General features: G+C 42.2%; 1 protein-coding gene across 1 annotated transcript in view; it reads left to right on the forward strand.

Annotated features, from left to right (window-relative positions):
• Window positions 1-417: 417 nt before the first annotated feature.
• The window catches only part of LOC121549970 (cadherin-10), a 110,886-nt gene continuing 86,365 nt past the window's right edge, over window positions 418-24,938 (forward strand). Inside the window, exon 1 of the mRNA XM_041862001.1 lies at window positions 418-583. The gene's annotated coding sequence lies outside the window, so the exon portion shown is untranslated. The remainder of the gene's footprint in view (window positions 584-24,938) is intronic.

Below are 24,938 nucleotides of genomic sequence, written 5' to 3' on the forward strand. Positions count from 1 at the left end.
TAGAGCCACTCTACAAATTATTACTAACCCAAACACAGTGGGGAACAATGGGCCTTCTACGCCTTCAGAGAAGGGCTAAGGATTTATAAAATAATTATTATAATAATATAATTATAATTATATTATTATTTTCAATGATGTTCCGATTTAATCTCTTCAGTTTTTGTTGGAAAGGAAAGGGTTAACACCGAAGAGAAAAAAATATCCAATCAGGATTTTTCTTTGCTGGTCACTGGGGAGATAAATCTAGCTAGTTAAGCCAGCCATTGGCTAGGTCATCAGAAGCTAAATCTGCCAATCAACTCTATTAGTGCAAAATGTTGGAGTGACAGTGGAATCAATCAATCACATTTTGACTTAATGGGTGGGACCGTTTTTACAAAAACGTATGGAACTTCTACCTTCTTGAAGGCCAACAGGACACTGCACAATAGCAAGCAGTAGTTTTCCCACGGTCTAGCTAGCTAGCTAGCTTTTGTTAGCTAGTTTTCAACGGCTGCAGCGGGTGTTATCAAATAGGTTGTTGTTGCTAATTTGTTAACGTCTTTCAACAAGAAGTTACATTTCAAATAATCATCATCTGGTAAGTGGAACATTGTTTTTTATTGTAACAGGCTTGCTGTTGTTAGCCTCGCTTTGAAAATAACATGTGTGTGAAATATTGTTGCATGTAAAGTGGAATTGACAGTATTTTAGCAACACGAAATGTTATTCAAATATGTTCATTTACACGCCCAGGAAGAATATGACACTTTTTAAAAACATTTTCTGACAAGCGACCTCTTAGATATGGTCATTTTCATAAATTATTAGATATACTAAGGCATTTGTGAAATGCACAGACGTGCACTATAGCCATCAGAGCTACAGTAGGCCCTTATACAAACAAGCCATTCGCCACAGGGGCCTGCCATCATTCACTTTGAACTGGACTGTGTGTTTACAGGCAGTTGCAACAGCATGACTAGATCATTAGAACGCATTTGCCAAAAGCTACAAAATACACCTGAATGGATTTCTGCAAATATGAAAACACCATGGGAGTCCTCTTACATTTGGGAACTTAACAGTCCAATTGATCAAACAACCATGAAAAGGTAGGCTCTCTCTCCCTCAGTTATGCACATCAACAACAACAAGATCAACAAATAATGCTAGCCAGAGCAAGATGAGCTAAAATCTAACAAAGAAACATTTGATAAACCTCTCAAACCTGATAAACAATGGAAAATTGTAGCATTCTCATCCTTCTGCAGCTTGCCTGCCAATGCATGTTTGTCCCAACCAAGCACCCAAGCTAACTGGCTAAAATTGACTAGCTTGCTAGCTAGCTACTTCCAGACACAAATGAGAGAACAACATACTCTGACCACTCCTCGCTACATATTATCTAGAGCGTTCTTGACTAACTATTACTTTGCCTATGTTTAATTACACCGGTCATATTGTTCTGCGCTCTGGCACACTCAGAGGAGAGTGCTCTGAAATCGGAGTAGATAGCCAGAGTGAATTTGCTAACACAAGAGCTATGTTAACTGGATAACACTCCTTCAAGTTCTTGCAAGCTAACCAAATGACACCTGTATCTCTAGCTGTGTATAGCCACCGAAAAATGATATAAGGGGAAAATGTTAGTCACTCAACCACTCCTCCAATGGCATGACATGACATCCTCCTAGCAGCTAGCTAGCTATCTAGCTAACATTAGTCTCCGTGTTTTTAGCTTCCTACATAAATAGATACACTAGCCTATTAGCCACGTTATGACTGACATGTGATGTGAATTTTGTCCAGAATATTGAGTAATTGAAACCAAAACGGTGCATCCCGAATGGAGGCAGCAAACAATGTACCAGGCCAGCTGTGATTTACAACCTGATAGCAATATTTTTCGGGACTACCAAGAAATGTATTGGTGAATTATATTAATCATGCATTGAACAGCATCCATCTATTCTGCCAACAATGCCTTAGTGTACGTCATGGAACGTTGAGTCAAATATAACCTATTTTAAAACCTCTTAAGTTGGTTTTGTAGCATAAACTGGTAATTTTATATGTTTTTGAATTATTATGATTGGGACCTACTGGCTTATTATGTCTGAGTTGATGGACTGCTTATCATTTAACATTATGCTGTGCTTGACTGCTGTCTTTCCATCAGCCCTATGCAGTGGTGTAGTGGTGCCTGAAGAAGTGGGCATACTGATTCTTCCCCCAAAATGTTCCCATACTGCCCGCCGAGCAAAAGAAAAGCACCCTGTGTGAAAGATCCTCGGTTTCCTGTTTTTTTTTTTTCCTGAGTTTTTTCCTTAAGATTTTTCAGATTTTCACTCTCAAAATTACACTTTTTAAAAATAGAAAACAATACACAACAATGCTTAAACGTCATCAATCTGATTGGGTGGGCCTGTCAGGGCCTGGCTCCCCAGTGGGTGGGCCTGTGTCCACCCAGGCCCATCCATGTCTACGCTCCTGATGCAAACAGCACATGATGACAATTGCACATCACTAATAGCCTACTAACCAACACTTCAGACTAAACTTTTTCAATACCTGGTTTGCATAACCATTGTTGCCTTAGTTATTATTTACTGGTAGATATCATAAGTTGAAATGTCTTTCCTACCCTACCGGCTGCCGATGTCATTCTTCTGGGAGCTGCTCCATGCCAAAACCAGTTGAAAGCTGCACACTTGCTGCCTGCAGATGATATTCCGCTGAAACTAGGCTATGTGTGAGGTGCGCATGTGAAGGATTTCTCTATTGTACTACTTACATAATGAATAAGTCATACCTCCTCTACACTACTTTGATACGCATCAGTAGGGATTAAGAAGTGAGTATAAAAAACTGGGTATACTGTTTATACCTGCATATACCCTCCACTACACCACTGGCCCTTTTGTGTTTTACAAAAAGTGCACTCTCTTACATGAGTGCTCTGGTTTTACGGTTGCTGTCCTTTCAGAATCACGAACCTGTCACACACTGAAGGCCTGCCTATAGGTTCGCCGCTGCGCAAATATGTCTATAATAGATAAGGCTGTTAAGATATTAATGATTTAAGAAAATAGTGTATATATTTGGCCTGACGAAGCGTTTATGCGCTGACTGAATGGGAGCTGATAATTATGAGTTTTTAACTCCGCTGGTCTCGGGAAGAAATTAGGAGTCCTCACGGTCTGAGATCGAGTCAAGACCGAGTACAAATGTATCCTACACCGAGACAAGACCAAGACACTCAATATGTGGTCTCGAGACCGGTCTCAAGTACTACAACACTGCTGTGAATGTTGTAGCTTTTCGGGCTGACTACTTGCAAATGTATTTTAAAATACAAAATACATGTATTTTTATTAAATACATTAGAAAGTACAAGTATTTTGTAGTTTATTTGGATACATTGATCTTTATGGTATTTTGTAATTGTATTTTGTCATTTTTGCCCTTCCCTTGCCCCAGATATGGAGAATCTCCGTAGTGCACCTACTGTCTTGTCTTATGGATTTTATTTTCTATGGAAGGGGAAAGCTTGGATGGTAGGCCGTACATGTTAAATTGGTCATTACCTATTGTAAAGAACACAGGTGCTGTCTTCATATGACAATTCGAATGTACATGGCCGCATCTAGGGGGCATGCTGGGTGAACATTGCTCACTTATGTTAGCTTTCATTGTTGTCCAACCAATCAGAAATAACAGAACATGTTGACAGTCCCCATTGTCACCATCATCAACCTTTTCATTATTATTTTTAACATCATCGCCATAATGATTCATCTCTTTGGAAGTGGGGCACATGTATCTTGAAGATGACCACCATCAATGACCACACATCAAATGTGTGGGTGTTAAAATCTCAGTGTTGAGGTAAAATGTGTTGTGAGTGTTATAGACAGGTTAACTGACAACGTCACGAAAATGATGCATGCGCATCGATGTGGCAGTTGTTATGATTCTGAACGGTCAGATAGCTAGCAACAATAACAAGAAGCTGCCTTGTTGGGAATCGCAGGTGGCTTGTTTCAGCTCGTTGTACAGTTGAAGTCGGAAGTTTACATACACTTAGGTTGGAGTCATTAAAACTTGTTTTTCAACCACTCCACAAATTTCTTGTTGACAAACTATAGTTTTGGCAAGTCTGTTAGGACATCTACTTTGTGCATGACACAAGTAATTTTTCCAACAATTGTTTACAGACAGATTATTTCACTTTTATAATTCACTGTATCACAATTGCAGTGGGTCAGAAGTTTACATAGACTAAGTTGCCTGTGCCTTTAAACAGCATGGAAAATACCAGAAAATGATGTCATGGCTTTAGAAGCTTCTGATAGGCTAATTGACATAATTTGAGTAAATTGGAGGTGCACCTGTGGATTTATTTCAAGGCCTACCTTCAAGCTCAGTGCCTCTTTGCTTGACATCATGGGAAAATCAAAGTTTGGTTCATCCTTGGGAGCAATTTCAAAACACCTGAAGGTACCACGTTCATCTGTACAAACAATAGTACGCAACTATAAACACCATGTGACCACGCAGCCGTCATAGCGCTCAGGAAGGAGACGCGTTCTGTTTCTTAGAAATTAACGTACTTTGGTGCGAAAGTGCAAATCAATCCCAGAACAACAGCAAAGGACCTTGTGAAGATGCTGGAGGAAACAGGTACAAAAGTATCTATATCCACAGTATAACAAGTCCTATATCGACATAACCTGAAAGGCCGCTCAGCAAGGAAGAAGCCACTGCTCCAAAACCGCCATAAAAAAGCCAGACTACGGTTTGCAACTGCACATGGGGACAAAGATCGTACTTTTTGGAGAAATGTCCTCTGGTCTGATGAAACAAAAATGGAACTGTTTGGCCATAATGACCATCACAAAGCCCTGACCTCAATCCTATAGAAAATGTGTGGGTAGAACTGAAAAAGCCTGTGCGAGCAAGGAGGCCTACAAACCTGACTCAGTTACACCAGCTCTGTCAGGAGGAATGGCCCAAAATTCACCCAACTTATTATGGGAAGCTTGTGGAAGGCTACCCCACATGTTTGACCCAAGTTAAACCATTTAAATGCAATGCTACCAAATACTAATTGAGTGTATGTAAACTTCTGACCCACTGGGAATGTAATGAAATAAATAATAGCCTAAATAAATCATTCTCTCTACTATTATTCTGACATTTCACATTCTTAAAATAAAGTGGTGATCCTAACAGACCTAAAACAGGGAATTTTTACTAGGATTAAATGTCAGGAATTGTGAAAAACTGAGTTTAAATGTATTTGGCTAAGGTGTATGTAAACTTCTGACTTCAACTGTATGTACATGTGGGCATTCCTACATCTACTTCCATTGGTCAATTTTTAAGCTAGGACAGGCGGGAGTCAGGGGCACTCCAGCACAGTAGGTGGCGTTAATGCAGGAACGCCCCAAATTGTGGGCTGCAGTTGCACACTATTGAAACCACACCCCAACAGTATCATATTTCCCAGCATGCCACGCAGGTAGATTTTTTAAAGACAAAGTGAAAACATGTTTTTAGAAATTAATTATATAAATATTTAGTAAGTATTCACACCCCTGAATCAATACTTTGTAGAAGCACCTTTGGTGGCTATTACAGCTTTGAGTCGTCTTGGGTATGTCTGTATCGGCTTTGCACATCTGGATTTGGGGATTTCCTCCCATTCTTCCTTACAGATTTTTTCAAGTGTTGTTAAGTTAGATGGGGAGTGGCGGTGAAAAGCAGTCTTCAGGACTTTCCACAGATTTTCAACGGGATTTAAGTCTGGGCTTTGGCTGGGCACTCAAGGACTTGTTCTGAAACCATTCCAGTGTTGCTTTGGCTGTATGCTTGGTGTCATTGGCCTGTCGGAATGTAAATCTCTCGCCCCAGTCTAAGGTCATTTGCATTCTGAAGCAGGTTCTCATCAAAGGATTTGCCTGTATTTGGCTCCATTAATTGTTCCCTGCGTCCTTACCAGTCTCCCAGTTCCTGCCGCTGAAAAGCATCTATATAGAATGATGCTGCCACCACAATGCTTCACGGTATGGATGGTGTTAGATGGGTGATGCGCTGTGTTCGCCAGACACAGCGCTTTGTATTCAGGCAAAATTGTTCAATTTCTGTCTCATCAGACCACAGCATCTTTTGCCTTATGCTGTCAGTCTTTAAAGGGGCCTTTTTGCAAACTCCAGGCATGCTGTCATGTGTCTTTTTCTCAGTATTGGCTTCCGTCTGGCCACTCTGCCATAAAGCCCAGATTGGTGAAGTGCTGTAGAGAATGTTGTCCTTCTGGCAGGTTTTTCCCATCTCAGCCAAGGAAGTCTGTAGTTCTGTCAGAGTGGTCATTAGGTTCTTGGTCACCTCCCTAACCAAGGTCCTTCTTGCACGGTTGCTCAGTTCGGTCGGACGACCAGCTCTAGGCCGAGTCTGGGTAGTTCCATATTTGTTCTAATTCCCAATGATGGAGACCACTGTGCTCTTGAACACTCCATATACAGTGCATTCGGAAAGTATTCAGACCCCTTGACATTTTCCACATTTTGTTGCGTTACAGCCTTATTCTTAAATTGATGTTTTTTAATCAATCTACACACAATACCCCATAATGACAAAGCAAAAACAGGTTTTTAGAAAAGGAAATATCACATTTAAATAAGTATTCAGACCCTTTACTCAGTACTTTGTTGAAGCACCCTTGGCAGCGATTACAGCCTCGAGTCTTCTTGGTTATGATGCTACAAGCTTGGCACACCTGTATTTGAGGAGTTTCTCCCATTCTTCTCTGCAGATCCTCTCAAGTTCTGTCAGATTGGATGGGGAGCGTCACTTCACAGCTATTTTCAGGTCTCTCCAGAGATGTTAGATCAGGTTCAAGTCTGGGCTCTGGCTGGGCCACTCAAGGACATTCAGAGACTTGTCCCGAAGCCACTCTTGTGTTGTCTTGGCTGTGTGCTTAGGGTCGTTGTCCTGTTGGAAGGTGAACCTTCGCCCCAGTCTGGGTCCTGAGTGCTCTGGAGCAGGTTTTCATCAAGGATCTCTCTGTACTTTGCTCCGTTCATCTTTCCCTCGATCCTGACTAGTCTCCCAGTCCCTGCCGCTGAAAAACATCCCCACAGCATGATGCTGCCACCACCATGCTTCACCGTAACGATGGTGACAGGTTTCCTCCAGACGTGACGCTTGGCATTCAGGCCAAAGTGTTTAATCTTGATTTCATCAGACCAGAGAATCTTCTTTCTCATGGTCTGAGAGTCTTTAGGTACCTTTTGGCAAACTCCAAGCGGGCTGTCATGTGCCTTTTACTGAGGAGTGGCTTCCATCTGGACACTCTACCATAAAGGCCTGATTGGTGGAGTGCTGCAGAGATGGTTGTCCTGGAAGGTTCACCTATCTCCACAGAGGAACTCTGGAGCTCTGTCAGAGTGACCATCGGGTTCTTGGTCACCTCCTCAATTTTGCTGGGCGGCCAACTCTAGGAAGAGTCTTGGTGTTTCCAAACTTCTTCCATTTAAGAATGATGGAGGACACTGTGTTCTTGGGGACCTTCAATGCTGCAGACATTTTTTGGTACCCTTCCCCAGATCTGTGCCTCGACACAATCCTCTCTCGGATCTCTACGGAAAATTCCTTCGACCTCATGGCTTGGTTGTTGCTCTGACATGCACTGTCAACTGTGGGACCTTATATAGACAGGTGTGTGTGCCTTTCCAAATCATGTCGCATCAATTGAATTTACCACAAGTGGACTCCAATGAAGTTGCAGAAACATCTCAAGGATGATCAATGGAAACAGGATGCACTTGAGCTCAATTTCGAGTCTCACAGCAAAGGGTCTGAATACTTATGTAAATAAAGTATTTCAGTTTTTTATTTGGAATAGACTTTGCAAAAATTTATGAGAACCTGTTTTCGCTTTCTCATTATGGGGTATTGTGTGTAGATTTAATCCATTTTAGAATAAGGCTGTAACGTAACAAAATGTGGAAAAGGTCAAGGGGTCTGAATACTTTCCGAAGAACCTGTATCTCAGAGGTCTCATCCAACACAAAACCCAGCCTCTATCTATTTTTTAGTCGCTCCACATCTTTCTTCTTAGTGCTCTCTCTTTCTATATGCCAGGGAAGTCTCTTTCATAGCCACATTCTGTTCCACAAGTAGACATGCCGTGCACACTCCTGCCTAGCTTGTCTCCTGCATTGTCAGAGCAGCCAGTGTGAGAGAACAGTGTAGTTCGATACTTCCTGATTTTATTTGTCTGTATATGACTTCTCAAAGAAAATACTAAGACAAGAGCAGAATGCTGGCAGCCCATAGCGAGGAAATTTGCAACCCTCTTAATGGGTGAGTCAGGTTTGGTAGTCTATTGTCACTGCTAGTCAGACAGGAAAGTGAAAAGGTACATTGTGGATTTTTTTTAATACATTTGTATAAATGTCTAAATACCTGTTTTCACTTTGTCATTATGGGGTATTGTGTGTAGACTGATGAGGGAAAAAAATGTAATTTTATACATTTTATTATACGGTTGTAACGTAACAAAATGTGGAAAAAGGGAAGGGATCTGAATACTTTCTGAATGCACTGTATACTAGCATTCATTTCTTCATCTGGTACCGGGGGACCTTCAGACGAGTCTTGTGAGGCCTGTGGGCATCCTTGGGCATTACGTGTTCGTGAGATTCTCACCTTTGCACAGAGGGCTCATATTAGTGTGCCCAAAGTAGCCCAAAGGGTTTGGACGCTACAGACAGAAGTTGTCCAACCGACTTCAGATGAGTCTCCTGACACTTGGGATGATCGTAGAGCAAAACGGAAAACACCATCGTGAGAGTCTCATCTTTCCATAGAGGAGTTATAGGCCAAACCGATTTTCGGGACGTCTCATGGTCTGACAAACAACGCTCTAGCTCTGTCACCTTTCACCGCAGGTGGGGAAGTGCGACATAGGCGGATACGGTGGATTGAGACGCATCCAGTGCTAAAACAATATCTCTAGACAGATTTTGATGGGGATTTTTGTATTATGCTAATTGGATTCCCGCGTGTGGACATCGACCTTAGGCTAAGCACATTCGCCACCCTCAAGTCAGCGGCTAGGAGGGTCGTTGATGAATACAATGTCTGGACTGGGGCACGAAGACCGGACGCAACCTGAGTGTGCGGAGTCCAACACCTCACCAGCACCATCATGCTGGGAAACAGCAGAGGCTTTGTCCAATACTATGGCATGCCTGGGCTATCTGGCAGTAGCCTGCACAGCCATCATCTGTGAGATCTGTAAAGACAACCACCCCATCTCAGACTGTACCTCCACATGCTCCTGCAACCTGTGTGGGAAACGGGGGCCATTTCTTCAGAACCTGGTTTTGAGAGAGGTCATACAACCGGAAAACCCACTCACCACACTACTCAAGTTCTTAGATGACGACGACGACGACCCAACTGAACTAAAATTACTAAATGAAAAAGACCAGACAAACAGCAGACCAACAAGAGACCAGACAAGAAGACCACCCAAGAACCCAAACCCCGATGCCAGCAAACTCGACCCGCCAAACCCCCTATCCTCTCAGAGAAATCTTCTTCCCCTCCTTACTCACCAACGGCCCCTGATCCCACACAGCAGCAAACCAGCCAGCCTCAGTCCAGACCCCTTGAAACGCCTTCACACCTCCCATCACCAAGACAGTACAGGTTTTCAACAGGCACTCATCCAAATCTGCAATGACACAGCCAACACCAGACCTGGACCTCCCCCCCAATAACCCATCACCATGACCTTGACAATACACTCCGAACAGAAGGACTTTCCCCAGACGGCTGTTCATGGTTGCCTCCCTACTAGGGAATCCATCTATAGACGCCACAAGTTACGTAATAAGAGCTGCCCTCATGGAGGTACTCGCACTGAACACACCTACAAACTGTGAGTTCTCCATGGCCAGGTGGATCTGGGCCCCGTTTGTTACCTCAGTCTTCCAGCGTCCAGCCTTGCCACCACATAGCTCCTGCTCCAACACCATTTTACATTTTAGTCATTTAGCAGACTATCCAGAGCGACTGACAGGAGCATTTAGGGTTAAGTGCCTTGCTCAAGGGCACATCAACAGATTTTTCACCTAGTCGGCCCGGGGATTAGAACCAGCGACCTTTCGGTTACTGGACAACGCTCTTAACCACTAAGCTACCTGCCGCCACCATACCAGGCCTATGGACATAACACCCCCCTGCTCCCTCTCCATCCCTTTCTCCCTTACATCCTCTACACTTATCCCTCTCACAGAACCAGAGCAGAACCAGGAACCATTCATCACCACACCAGAAGACGTGTGGAGGAAGTATCGTTGGGAATTTTAAATTAATAATACATTGAATTTGAATTTGTTGAACATTGTAAACTGTAATGAATTTAGGAAAAAACAAATAAATTGACATAATTCAAAAGGCATTCAAGTTAATCAATTCAATAAATGTTGTCAATAAATCATAAGCAGTCAATCAGTTATTAAATCAAAAATAGACAAGAGAAAATAGGCAACAAAAGCAAGCATAAGATCAATGATGTCAAGCTTTGTTTCGTCAAACAACCAACAAATTGGTTTGGTATTGGTTTGGTAGAAGACAAAAAGGCTATGCTGCACATGTGCTACGGAGTGTAGGAAGTCATCTATACTAACTTGGTGCTGTAAATTATTTTGACCAGCAGGTGCCTCTAGTGTACACTGCGTTGATCGAAGTCTCCGGTAATGAACCTATTTTCGACACAATTGGCTGGAAAACCTCAATGTTTCATGAAGCTCGATTCCCCATCACTATTAAATATATTTTATATGATAACATATTCGCTCTGGATATCACTTGGTGAAGTCCATAGAACCGGAAATTGATGAACGCGACAATCGTGTCTCTGTCACTAACAAATACAGTCATGGGTGGTAACTCTACAATGCACTCAAAAGGCAAGGCACTCTGGGAAATATTTGTATAAGGTTTAACACTAAATAGTGTGCTAATTTAACATTGGTTCCAGTTTGTGTACGGTCCCACTCTCTCAGTGTTGATTTAACACTGGATCATTTGCTGTAGGGAAACTCAAAGGATAGGCCATAGTTTATGTCTGCAATACTGCCCTCGGAAAGCACAAAGTTTGCCAATATAAACATTTTAAGAGCACAAAACACTTGAAAACGGTGCTTATTCTTTACCCAAGTGATGGTTGGGTTACTATGGGTCTACATCAGAGGAGGCTGGTGGGAGGAGCAATATGAGGACAGGCTCATTGTAATGGCTGGAATGGAATTAATTACCCTGAGTGAAACGTTTGATAACGTTCCATATATTCCTTTCTGAACTGCCTCAAGACATTTGAAGCTGTGGAAGACCATTAACCATGAACTGCCAGATCCCTACATTTTGTTTTTGTGTTCAAAGTGACTTTAAGATTCTTGTTTGTAATGAAAATAACTATAGATAATACATTTATTATTAGGATGATTATTATTATTATTCCATACCAGTCATTACAATGATTATGTCCTCCTATAGCTCCTCCCACCAGCCTCCTCTGGTCTAAATAGGGCATTTCTTACATGAAGCCATGTTGGGTATTACAGTGCCTTGCAAAAGTATTCATCCCCCTTGGCGTTTTTCCTATTTTGTTGCGTTACAACCTGTAATTTAAATTGATTTTTATTTGGATTTCATGTAATGGACATACACAAAATAGTCCAAATTGGTGAAGTGAAATGATTATTTTTCTTCAAAAAATTCTACAAAATAAAATAACGGAAGAGTGGTGCGTGCATGTGTATTCACCCCCTTTGCTATGAAGCCCCTAAATAAGATCTGGTGCAACCGATTACCTTCAGACCTTGTGTGCAATCTAAGTGTCACATGATCTGTCACATGATCTCAGTATATATACACCTGTTCTGAAAGGCCCCAGAATCTGCAACACCACTAAGCAAGGGGCACCACCAAGCAAGCGGCACCATGAAGACCAAGGAGCTCTCCAAACAGGTCAGGGACAAAGTTGTGGAGAAGTACAGATCAGGGTTGGGTTATAAAAAAATATCTGAAACTTTGAACATCCCACGGAGCACCATTAAATCCATTATAAAAAAAATGGAAAGAATATGGCACCACAACAAACCTGCCAAGAGAGGGCCGCCCACCAAAACTCACTGACCAGGCAAGGAGGGCATTAATCAGAGAGGCAACAAAGAGACCAAAGATAACCCTGAAGAAGCTGCAAAGCTCCACAGCGGAGATTGGAGTATCTGTCCATAGGACCACTTTAAGCCGTACACTCCACAGAGCTGAGCTTTACAGAAGAGTGGCCAGACAAAAAGCCATTGCTTAAAGAAAAAAATAAGGAAATGTTTGGTGTTCGGGGAGACTCCCCAAACATATTGGAGCTTTTTGGCCATCAAGGAAAATGCTATGTCTGTCGCAAACCCAACAACTCTCATCACCCCGAGAACAGTTATGCACGTTCAAGTTTTCAGTTTCTTTGTCTTATTTCTTGTTTGTTTCACAATAAAACATATTTTGCATCTTCAAAGTGGTAGGCATGTTGTGTAAATCAAATGATACAAACCCCCCAAAAATCCATTTTAATTCCAGGTTGTAAGGCAACAAAATAGGAAAAATGCCAAGGGGGGTGAATACTTTCGCAAGCCACTGTATGTGAATGCAGGATTAGCACCCAGTGACCTCTCCTAAATACCTGTCATCCACAGGCTAATGCAGAATCTCTGTGCTTACAGGGTGAGGGGATTACAGTGGAAGCTCTATGACAGCTCATTGGAAACAACCAACTAGTTACTTTTAATACGCCATCCATTGTGTTTGTTAGAGCATTGTTGAGAACTGCCACTGTAAATGAGGATAAAGAGGAGGGGAGCTTAACTTAAGAAACAATAACAACATATATACTGTATATACATCTTTGCACACGCATTCTCTCAACCAGCTTCACCTGGAATGCTTTTCCAACAGTCTTGAAAGAGTTCCCACATACACTACCGTTCAAAAGTTTGGGGTCACTTAGAAATGTCCTTGTTTTAGAAAGAAAAGCAATTTTTTTGTCCATTAAAATAACATCAAATTGATCAGAAATACAGTGTAGACATTGTTAATGTTGTAAATGGCTATTGTAGCTGGAAACGGCTGATTTTAATGGAATATCTACATAGGCGTACAGAGGCCCGTTAACAGCAACCATCAGTCCTGTGTTCCAATGGCACGTTGTGTTTGCTAATCCAATTTTATCATTTTAAAAGGCTAATTGATCATTAGAAAACCCTTTTACAATTACAGTTGAAGTCGGAAGTTTACATACACCTTAGCCAAATGCATTTAAACTCAGTTTTTCACAATTCCTGATATTTAGTCCTAGTAAAAATCCCCTGTCTTAGGTCAGTTAGGATCACCACTTTATTTTAAGAATGTGAAATGTCAGAATAATAGTAGAGAGAATTGATTTATTTCAGCTTTTATTTCTTTCATCACATTCCCAGTGGGTCAGAAGTTTACATACACTCAATTTGTATTTGGTAGCATTGCCTTTAAATTGTTTAACTTGGGTCAAACGTTTCGAGTAGCCTTCCACAAGCTTCCAACAATAAGTTGTGTGAATTTTGACCCATTCCTCCTGACAGAGCTGGTGTAACTGAGTCAGGTTTGTAGGCCTCCTTGCTCGCATACGCTTTTTCTGTTCTGCCCATACATTTTCTATAGGATTGAGGTCAGGGAGTTTATGATGGCCACTCCAATACCTTGACTTTGTTGTCCTTAAGCCATTTTGGCACAACTTTGGAAGTATGCTTAGGGTCATTGTCCATTTGCGACCAAGCTTTAACTTCCTGACTGATGTCTTGAGATGTTGCTTCAATATATTCACATAATTTTCCTTCCTCATGATGCCATCTATTTTGTGAAGTGCACCAGTCCCTCCTGCAGAAAATCACCCCCACAGCATGATGCTGCCACCCCCGTGCTTCACGGTTGGGATGGTGTTCTTCGGCTTGCAACAGCCCCCTTTTTCCTCCAAACATAACGATGGTCATTATGGGTAAACAGTTATATTTTTGTTTCATCAGACCAGAGGACATTTCTCCAAAAAGTACGATCTTTGTCCCCATGTGCAGTTGCAAACCGTAGTCTGGCTTTTTTATGGCGGTTTTGGAGCAGTGGCTTCTTCCTTGCTGAGCGGCCTTTCAGGTTATGTCGATTATAGGGCTCGTTTTACTGTGGATATAGATACTTTTTCGTTTCCTCCAGCATCTTCACAAGGTCCTTTGCTGTTGTTCTGGGATTGATTTGCACTTTTTGCACCAAAGTACGTTCATCTCTAGGAGACATAACTTGTGTCTTTCCTGAGTGCTATGACGGCTGCGTGGTCCCATGGTGTTTATACTTATGTACTATTGTTTGTACACATGAACGTGGTACCTTCAGGTGTTTGGAAATTGTTCCCAAGGATGAACCAGACTTGTGGAGGTCTACCATTTTTCTTGGCTGATTTCTTGATTTTCCCATGATGTCAAGCATAGAAAGACCAGTGTCAATGTCAACAGTGAATAGGCGACTCCGGGATGCTGACCTTCTAGGCAGATTTGCAAAGAAAAAGCCATATCTCAGACTGCCCATCTTAATCTTTTTTTTTTTGTTGGCCAGTCTGAGATATGGCTTCTTCTTTGCAACTCTGCCTAGAAGGTCAGCATCCCGGAGTCGCCTCTTCACTGTTGACGTTGAGACTGGTGTTTTGCGGGTACTATTTAATGAATCTGCCAGTTGAGGACCTGTGAGGCGCCTGTTTCTCAAACTAGACACTCTAATGTATTTGTCCTCTTGCTCAATTGTGCACCGGGGCCTTCCACTCCTCTTTCTATTCTGGGTAGAGCCAGTTTGCGCTGTTCTATGAAGGGAGTAGTACACAGCGTTGTATGAGATCTTCAGTTTCTTGGCAATTTCTCACATGGAATAGCCTTCAATTCTCAGAAGAAGAATAGACTGACGAGTTTCAGAAGAAATTTGTTTCTGGACATTTTGAGCCTGTAATCGAACCCTAAATTGCTGAGCTCCAGATACTCAACTAGTCTCAAGAAGGCCCGTTTTATTGCTTCTTTAATCAGCACAACAGTTTTCAGCTGTGCTAAAATAATTGCAAAAGTGTTTTCTAATGATCAATTAGCCTTTTAAATTGATAAAGTTGGATTAGCAAACACAACGTGCCATTGGAACACAGGACTGATCATTGCTGGTAATGGGCCGCTGTACGCCTATGTAGATATTCCATAAAAAATCTGCCGTTTCCAGCTACAATAGCCATTTACAACATTAACAATGTCTACACCGTATATCTGATCAATTTGATGTTATTTTAATGGACAAAAAAATTGCTTTTCTTTCGAAAACAAGGACATTTCTAAGTGACCCCAAACTTTTGAACGGTAGTCTATGCTGAGCACTTGCTGGCTGCTTTTCCTTCACTCTGCAGTCCATATCATCCCAAACCATCTCAATTTGGTTGAGGTCGGGGGATTGGGGAGGCCAGGTCATCTGATGCAGCACTCCGTCGCTCTCCTTACACAGCCTGGAGGTGTGTTGGGTCATTGTCCTGCTGAAAAACAAATGATAGTCCCATTAAGCGCAAACCAGATGGGATGGCGTGTCGCTGCCGAATGCTGTGGTAGCCATGCTGGTTAAGTGTGCCTTGAATTCTAAATAAATCACAGACATCGTCACCAGCAAAGCACCATCACACCACCTCCTCCATGCTTGATGGTGGGAACCCACATGCAGAGATCATCTGTTCACCTACTCTGCGTCTCACAAAGACACGGCGGTTGGAACCAAAAATCTCAAATTTGGACTCATCAGACCAAAGGACAGATTTCCACTGGTCTAATGTCCATTGCTTGTGTTTCTTGGCCCAAGCAAGTCTCTTCTTATTATTGGTGTCCTTTTAGTAGTGGTTTCTTTGCAGAAATTCGACCATGAAGGCCTGATTCATGCAGTCTCCTCTGAACAGTTGATGTTGAGATGTGTCTGTTACTTGAACTCTGTGAAGCATTTATTTGGGCTGCAATCTGAGGTGCAGTTAACTCTAATGAACTTATCCTTTGCAGCAGAGGTAACTGTGGTTCTTCCTTTCCTGTGGTGGTCCTCATGAGAGCCAGTTGCATCATAGCGCTTGATGTTTTTTGCGACTGCACTTGAAGAAACTTTCAAAGTTCTTGACATTTTCCGAATTGACTGACCTTCATGTCTTAAAGTAATGATGGACTGTCGTTTCTCTTTGCTTATTTGAGCTGTTCTTGCTGTAATATGGACTTGATATTTTACCAAATAGGGCTATATTCTACCTTGTCACAACACAACTGATTGGCTCAAACTTATTAAGAAGGAAAGAAATTCCACAAATTAACTTTTAAGGCACACCTGTTAATTGAAATGTATTCCAGGTGACTACCTCATGAAGCTGGTTGAAAGAATGCCAAGAGTTTGCAAAGCTGTCGTCAAGGCAAAGGTTGGCTTCTTTGAAGAATCTCAAATATAAAATATTTTGATTTGTTTAACACTTATTTGGTTGCTACCTGATTCCATATGTGTTATTTCATAGTTTTAATGTCTTCACTATTATTCTAAAATGTAGAAAATAGTCAACATAAAGAAAAACCCTTGAATGAGTAGGTCAAAATCAAATCAAATTGTATTTTCCACATGCGCCGAATACAGCAGTGAAATGCTTACTTACAGGCCCTTAACCAGCAATGCAGTTTTGACAAAGAATAAGTGTTTAGCTATTTTTATTTTTTTATTATCTATTTATTGCTTAAGAGCAGCTGTAAAATAACAGTAGCGAGGCTATATACAGCGGGTACCGGTACAGAGTCAATGTGCGGGGCACAGGTTAGTCGAGGTGTGTCCAAACATCTGACTATTACTGTATATTTTTACTATTTGAAAAGTATCTGCCAAATTCTCAACCTTTTGTTACTTTACGTTTCCTGATTGATCGAACTGACAGGAGTTATTTTATGTCCGATGTTTGAAGAGAGCGTTGGAGAGCGTCAGAGTGAAGATATAATTTGTATGATACTCTTTCAATTCTGGGGACTTTTCACTCTCTTCCAAGACTAGTAGCAATGAGGAGAAAATAAAGTCCTACATTTAGACATTTAGTGTGCCCTCACACTGGGAAGGTCTTCTTAGCTCGCTGCAAATGAACAAAGGGGTGAGTCTGTAGGCACACAGCAAATCCTTTGAACAAAGTCACATTTGTGGATTTTTCTTTAGAAGGAAACCAATTATTTGTGAATACTCAATGAGTTTGCGAGAAAGATCAGCAAACAATAACTCATAAAAAGACAGGCAGAGAGATGTCTCCACCGGAAGAGAGCCAAGATAAACGCAATTAGTCTGTCAAACTTAAGCCAGCTAGCTCTCAGTCCTCCTAGTGAAATTGATGCACCATGCAGGATCAGTGTCGTGTGTGTCATCGGTGTCTTTTTGATTGCTGCATGAATGATAGAAATACAGCTGACTTTAGACGTGTCCATGGTGGCCTTCAGAGCCTCTTTCTACCCATTTGGAACTACCTTTTGCACTGCTTCTTATTGGGGAATACAAATATATGGGGGGCATTTCCATTATCAGTAATCCATGTTCTTTAGAAATGTTTAAATTGGCAATGTGAATCAAATTGATCCACCCCCCCCCAAAAAAAATACCCTAATAATTAGAAGGATGGCCTATTACAGGTTTATCCATCTAATCAACATTTAATCAAAATCTGGAAGTTTATGGGTGAATAATCCCATCAATATTCCAATTACTGTATGTGTCTACATATATAAAACATTACTAACAATGTGTTGGGAACCAATACTTCTACTTGTACAAGCTCTCTCCAGTGTCCCCTGCTGGATCTCCTGCAATAAGACACAAATCAACACCTACTGCACCTCGGATATGACACACACGCACACACGCACGCACGCTTGCGCACACACACACGTGCACACATACGCCCGTACACATTAAACTCTACTGGCCCTCTGCGCCCCATCTGTGGGAACCTGATGACAAACCTGAAATTGAATCATCCACAGGCAAACATGGCAATGATGTATGAGCAGCCATCTCGGACACTTATGTTGCCATCTTGCATTGTGATGAATTACCCCACCATGATCTCCACAATCCAGTCATCCGGCTGGAGCAATAAAGATGGGTATATACACAAATAAAGCAAACGTGACACGAGGAGTAGGGAGGGAAAATAGAAATTGCCCATTGTTTTTCGGTGGAAGGAACTGTAGCTTGGGCAGTGATCTATGAGTGTATATCTCCAGCACACTTCTCATGTATTAGTCGTCTAGTTGTACAGTACACTGCACTTATCTGTCTGGCTGGCACAAATGCTCTTTTCTCTGAATGAAGTCAGGGGAGAGAGCAATGCCTATATCAGTCCTGCAGATTTGTTTTTAAAGTTTTAAAAAAATATTTAAATTTACTCAATTGGATCTATATATATAATACACAAAATAGTCAAGATAATCCAGAATCATTCAGACAATTTTTTTCCCCCGAAACGTCACATATTGAAACATTGTGAGACCAGACAGTTCTCAGACAGTGGTTATGTCCCAAATAGCTATTCCGTACATGGTGCACTACTTTTGACCAGAGGTCTATGGGACTTGGATAAAAGTAGTGCACTATGTAGGGAGTAGGGTACCATTCGGAACGTAGCCAGTGAAATAGATGGGAGACCAAGTCTGGGTTGCAATGCGGTGACATAGCTGTCTTCATTATTTTAGCGTCATTGTTTGATGTTCAGTCTTTTCCTCCCGTTTTAATAAGGAAAAAAGCAGCCATTACTTGGCACTATCTCCGAAAGAGCTGTCTCGCCATGACTAGCAGGCGGTCCAAATGATTAAAAAAGACACTTGTATCTGCTAATTAACAAGACTGCTCTCTGTTGATACATATTTGGATGTTTCATTTCCTTATGTAATTGGAGAGGCACTAGCTGTTTTTCACACATTGTATAGGGCTACCACATTGGTAATGACTGTGATAGTTCCCAGTGGGATGGGGACTGTGGTGATTGTGATTTTGTTGCAAATGGTACCTGAGTCACTATATATTCCAAAACTTTCCATAGGGTTCTGGTAAAAAGTAGTGCACTATGTAGGGAATAATAATAATACAATAATAATATGCCATTTAGCAGACGCTTTTATCCAAAGCGACTTACAGTCATGCGTGCATACATTTTTTGTGTATGGGTGGTCCCGGGGATCGAACCCACTACCTTGGCGTTACAAGCGCTGTGCTCTACCAGCTGAGCTACAGAGGACCACAGAGGAATAAGGTGCCATTCGGGACTGAGCCTGTGTATAAAGTATCATGCTGCTTGGAGGGTTGCAGTGGCTTAGAGACCAGAGGTCACTCTGTCTGCAAGCAAAGTTTTTATAGCCAAGGACACGACTCTGGAGCTGTCTTACTCTTAATGTACTTGAACAACCTCCCGAGTGGCACAGTGGTCTAAGGCACCGCAGTGCTAGCTGTGCCACTAGAGATCCTGGTTCGAATCCAGGCTAGGTCATAGCCGGCCGCGACCAGGAGACCCATGGGGAGGCGCACATTTGGTCCAGGGTAGGGGAGGGGAAGGCCGGCAGGGATGTAGCTCAGTTGGTAGAGCATGGTGTTTGCAACGCCAGGGAAGTGGGTTCGATTCCCACGGGGGGCCAGTATGAAAATAAAATAATAATAATAAAAAAAGAAAATGTATGCACTCAATAACTGAAAAGTCGCTCTGGATAAGAGCGTCTGCTAAATGACTAAAAATGTTGTTTTTTTAAATGTAAAAACAATAATGTTGTGTAATTTTCTTCCCAGACAAATCTATAGCAGTAGTTTATTATCTATCGGACAGTATGAGGGAACCTGTCCCTATCTCTCTGAAGGCTCTAAGAATCGAGGCTGTGAATGATAATGTGCAACATATCAAAATATAAAAGCCTGAGTTATTCCAGTGGTACTCGTGGAATATCCCTCAGCCAGGGAAAGCATCTGGTGTTGGAGCGAAGAGCGTTAACCCTCCCAGCAGGCATAGTCTGTGACGCGCACACACAGACACAGTTTGGGAGGTCCCTCTGGGGTCTGTCTCTTAGCCAGTGATAGACATCCAGGATCCGACAGCACCTGCGTACCCTCTGTGGTTAATACAGGATTCACCCATAATCAGAGAAGCACATTTTACAGAAAACTATGGCACAATAGGCAATCATTTGGTCGTTCCACAAAAAGAGTGCCTTTTGCGTCCCTTTGATATTTTAAGTATGCGTCCCTATGGAATTTTTAAAGCCTGTCATAGAAAATTAAGTGCCTTTTAACATAGACCACAGGGTGATTTCAATAAATCAGATTTTCAATGTGAATAAAGACTTGCTAAAGTGCACCTCCATGCACCCTCTGTGACTTCTAGGAAGATTTTAAACCTCTGAACCCCAACATTTCTGAATTTTCACCATCATTGTAAAGCTGTAGTTATTTTGTTGCTTTGAAAAAGTCATTTCTGAAGATTATTATTTATTTAATAAATGTAATTAGCTGTCCTTCATTTTAAGGTCAACCCTATTATATGAACTGAACTCTCGTTTTAATATGGTAAAACCATTTTTTTTTTTTTAAGAAACAAAGAACATCTAATGGTCAAATCATAGTGTAAAAGCAGGTACGCTGGTTCTACTCTTTTTGGGCATTTTCTGGTGTTTTGTGGTGGAAAACTGAACCCTGTTGCCTATAGATAGACAGGCTAGAAATGTTTTAACAATTGTACATTTTTTGTGAAGCTTCCACTCAATTGCCCCTCGTTGTTGCACACAACAAGCTTGCATTCCACCTGTCACTAGGAGATTTATGGTTGATTTAAGATGAAATCATCAACCCTGTTAAGGTCAACCATGTTACTTTATTTGTCACTTATAGGCACTTACTATAGTCTTTAAAAATATATATATATATATATTTAACCTCGAGGTGGCAAAACATGTTTTTTATTAAGTTGATTATGTGCTCTTTATGACAGAATGTAAAAAAATAGGTGAAATCAAATGTTTTCTTTTGAGCACGTAACACTTCTCAAAAGGCTCCGAATTGGTGGAACGACCAAATTAATGTAAGGCTATTGACAAAAATAGCATCCAGGTGGTGTACTTGCATCAAGCTGCTTTACACTACAGAAACAGAAGATAGGCTCCTGCGCTGTGGCCCGTTCTGGCTTGGGCCAGGCATACTTACAGTGCCTTGCAAAAGTATTCAGCCCCCTTGGTGTTTTTCCTATTTTGTTGCATTACAACCTGTAATTTAAATGGATTTTTATTTGGATGTAATGTAATGGACATACACAAAATAGTCCAAATTGGTGAAGTGAAATTAAAAAAATAACTTGTTTAAAAAAATATATATATATAAAATAAATTACGGAAAAGTGGTGCGTGCATATGTATTCACCCCCTTTTCTATAAACCCCTAAATAAGATCTGGCACAACCAATTACCATCAGAAGTCACATAATTAGTTAAATGAAGTCACATGATCTGTCACATGATCTCAGTATGTAGATACCTGTTCTGAAAGGCCCCAGAGTCTGCAACACCACTAAGCAAGGGGCACCACCAAGCAAGCGGCACCATGAAGACCAAGGAGCTCTACAAACAGGTCAGGGACAAAGTTGTGGAGAAGTACAGATCAGGGTTGGGTTATAAAAAAATATCTGAAACTTTGAACATCCCACAGAACACCATTAAATCCATTATTAAAAAATGGAAAGAATATGGCATCACAACAAACCTGTCAAGAGAGGGCTGCCCACCAAAACTCACGGACCAGGCAAGGAGGGCATTAATCAGAGGCAACAAAGAGACCGAAGATAACCCTGAAGGAGCTGCAAAGCTCCACAGCGTAGATAGGTATATCTGTCCATAGGACCACTTTAAGCCGTACACTCCACAGAGCTGGGCTTTACGGAAGAGTGGCCAGAAAAAAGCCATTGCTTAAAGAAAAAAATAAGAAACGGAGGTTCACCTTCCAGCAGGACAATAACCCTAAGCATACTGCTAAAGCTACACTTGAGTGGTTTAAGGGGAAACATTTAAATATCTTGGAACGGCCTAGTCAAAGCCCAGACATCAATCCAACTGAGAATCTGTGGTATGACTTAAAGATTGCTGTACATCAGCGGAACCCATCCAACTTGAAAGAGCTGGAGCAGTTTTGCCTTGAAGAATGGGCAATAATCCCAGTGGCTAGATGTGCCAAGCTTATAGAGATATACCCCAAGAGACTTGCAGCTGTAATTGCTGCAAAAGGTGGCTCTACAAAGTATTGACTTTGGGGATGGAGAATAGTTATGCACGCTCAAGGTTTCTGTTTTTTTGTCTTATTTTTTTTTTGTTTCACCCAAAAAAATATTTTGCATCTTCAAAGGGGTAGGCATGTTGTGTAAATCAAATGATACAAACCGCCAAAAAATCCATTTTAATTCCAGGTTGTAAAGCAACAAAATAGGAAAAATGCCAAGGGGGGTGAATACTTTCGCAAGCCACTGTATTGGGCTGTGATATTTTTATTTTTTTACATGTATTACACAGTATTAGGTTACACATGTCGGCCTGACCTGAAAATTGATCAACAATGCATCTTTTCCAGTCCTTGATAAAAACAAAATATGTGTTCTTATTTTTTTATCATGTTGAAGGATGGCATTTCAGACATCATTAATAAAATAACTGTTTTGTTGTTTTGATTTACATACAATACCAGTCAAAAGGTTGGACACACCTACTCATTCAAGGGTTTTTCTTAATTTTTACTATTTTTTACATTGTAGAATATTAGTGAAGACATCAAAAATATGAAATAACACATATGGAATCATGTAGTAACCAAAAAAGTGTTAAACATATCAAAATATATTTTATATTTGAGATTCTTCAAATAGCCACCCTTTGCCTTGATGACAGATTTTCACACTCTTGGCATTCTCTCAACCAGCTTCATGAGTTAGTCACATTTACATTTACATTTACGTCATTTAGCAGACGCTCTTATCCAGAGCGACTTACAAATTGGTGCATTCACCCTATAGCCAGTGGGATAACCACTTTACAAATTTTTTTTTTGGGGGGTGGTGGGGTAGAAGGATTACTTTATCCTATCCCAGGTATTCCTTAAAGAGGTGGGGTTTCAAATGTCTCCGGAAGGTGGTGAGTGACTCCGCTGTCCTGGCGTCGTGAGGGAGCTTGTTCCACCATTGGGGTGCCAGAGCAGCGAACAGTTTTGACTGGGCTGAGCGGGAACTATGCTTCCGCAGAGGAAGGGGAGCCAGCAGGCCAGATGTGGATGAACGCAATGCCCTCGTTTGGGTGTAGGGACTGATCAGAGCCTGAAGGTACGGAGGTGCCGTTCCCCTCACAGCTCCATAGGCAAGCACCATGGTCTTGTAACAGATGCGAGCTTCAACTGGAAGCCAGTGGAGTGTGCGGAGGAGCGGGGTGACGTGAGAGAACTTGGGAAGGTTGAACACCAGACGGGCTGCGGCATTCTGGATGAGTTGTAGGGGTTTAATGGCACAGGCAGGGTGCCCAGCCAACAGCGAGTTGCAGTAATCCAGACGGGAGATGACAAGTGCCTGGATTAGGACCTGTGCCGCTTCCTGTGTAAGGCAGGGTCGTACTCTCCGAATGTTGTAGAGCATGAACCTGCAGGATCGGGTCACCACCTTGATGTTAGCGGAGAACGACAGGGTGTTGTCCAGGGTCACGCCAAGGCTCTTCACACTCTGGGAGGAGGACACAACGGAGTTGTCAACCGTGATGGCGAGATCATGGAACGGGCAGTCCTTCCCCGGGAGGAAGAGCAGCTCCGTCTTGCCAGGGTTCAGCTTGAGGTGGTGATCCGTCATCCATACTGATATGTCTGCCAGACATGCAGAGATGTGATTCGCCACCTGGTTATCAGAAGGGGGAAAGGAGAAGATTAGTTGTGTATCGTCAGCGTAGCAATGATAGGAGAGGCCATGTGAGGATATGACAGAGCCAAGTGACTTGGTGTATAGGGAGAATAGGAGAGGGCCTAGAACTGAGCCCTGGGGGACACCAGTGGTGAGAGCACGTGGTGCGGAGACAGCTTCTCGCCACGCCACTTGGTAGGAGCGACCGGTCAGGTAGGACGCAATCCAGGAGTGAGCCGCGCCGGAGATGCCCAGCTCGGAGAGGGTGGAGAGGAGGATCTGATGGTTCACAGTATCAAAGGCAGCAGACAGGTCTAGAAGGACAAGAGCAGAGGAGAGAGAGTTAGCTTTAGCAGTGCGGAGAGCCTCCGTGACACAGAGAAGAGCAGTCTCAGTTGAATGACCAGTCCTGAAACCTGACTGGTTTGGATCAAGAAGGTCATTCTGAGAGCGATAGCAAGAAAGTTGGCTAAAGACGGCACGCTCAATAGTTTTGGAAAGAAAAGAAAGAAGGGATACTGGTCTGTAGTTGTTGACATCAGTGGGATCGAGTGTTGGTTTTTTGAGAAGGGGTGCAACTCTCGCTCTCTTGAAGACGGAAGGGGACATAGCCAGCGGTCAAGGATGAGTTGATCAGCGAGGTGAGGTAGGGGAGAAGGTCACCGGAGATGGTCTGGAGAAGAGAGGAGGGGATGGGGTCAAGCGGGCAGGTTGTTGGGCGGCCTGCAGTCACAAGTCGCAAGATTTTATCTGGAGAGAGAGGGGAGAAAGAAGTCAAAGCATAGGGTAGGGCAGTGTGAGCAGGACCAGCAGTGTCATTAGACTTAACAAACGAGGATCGGATGTCGTCAACCTTCTTTTCAAAGTGGTTGACGAAGTCATCCACAGAGAGGGA

The sequence above is a fragment of the Coregonus clupeaformis genome, chromosome 34 (genome assembly GCF_020615455.1).
Source record: "Coregonus clupeaformis isolate EN_2021a chromosome 34, ASM2061545v1, whole genome shotgun sequence".
Lineage (NCBI taxonomy): Eukaryota > Metazoa > Chordata > Actinopteri > Salmoniformes > Salmonidae > Coregonus > Coregonus clupeaformis.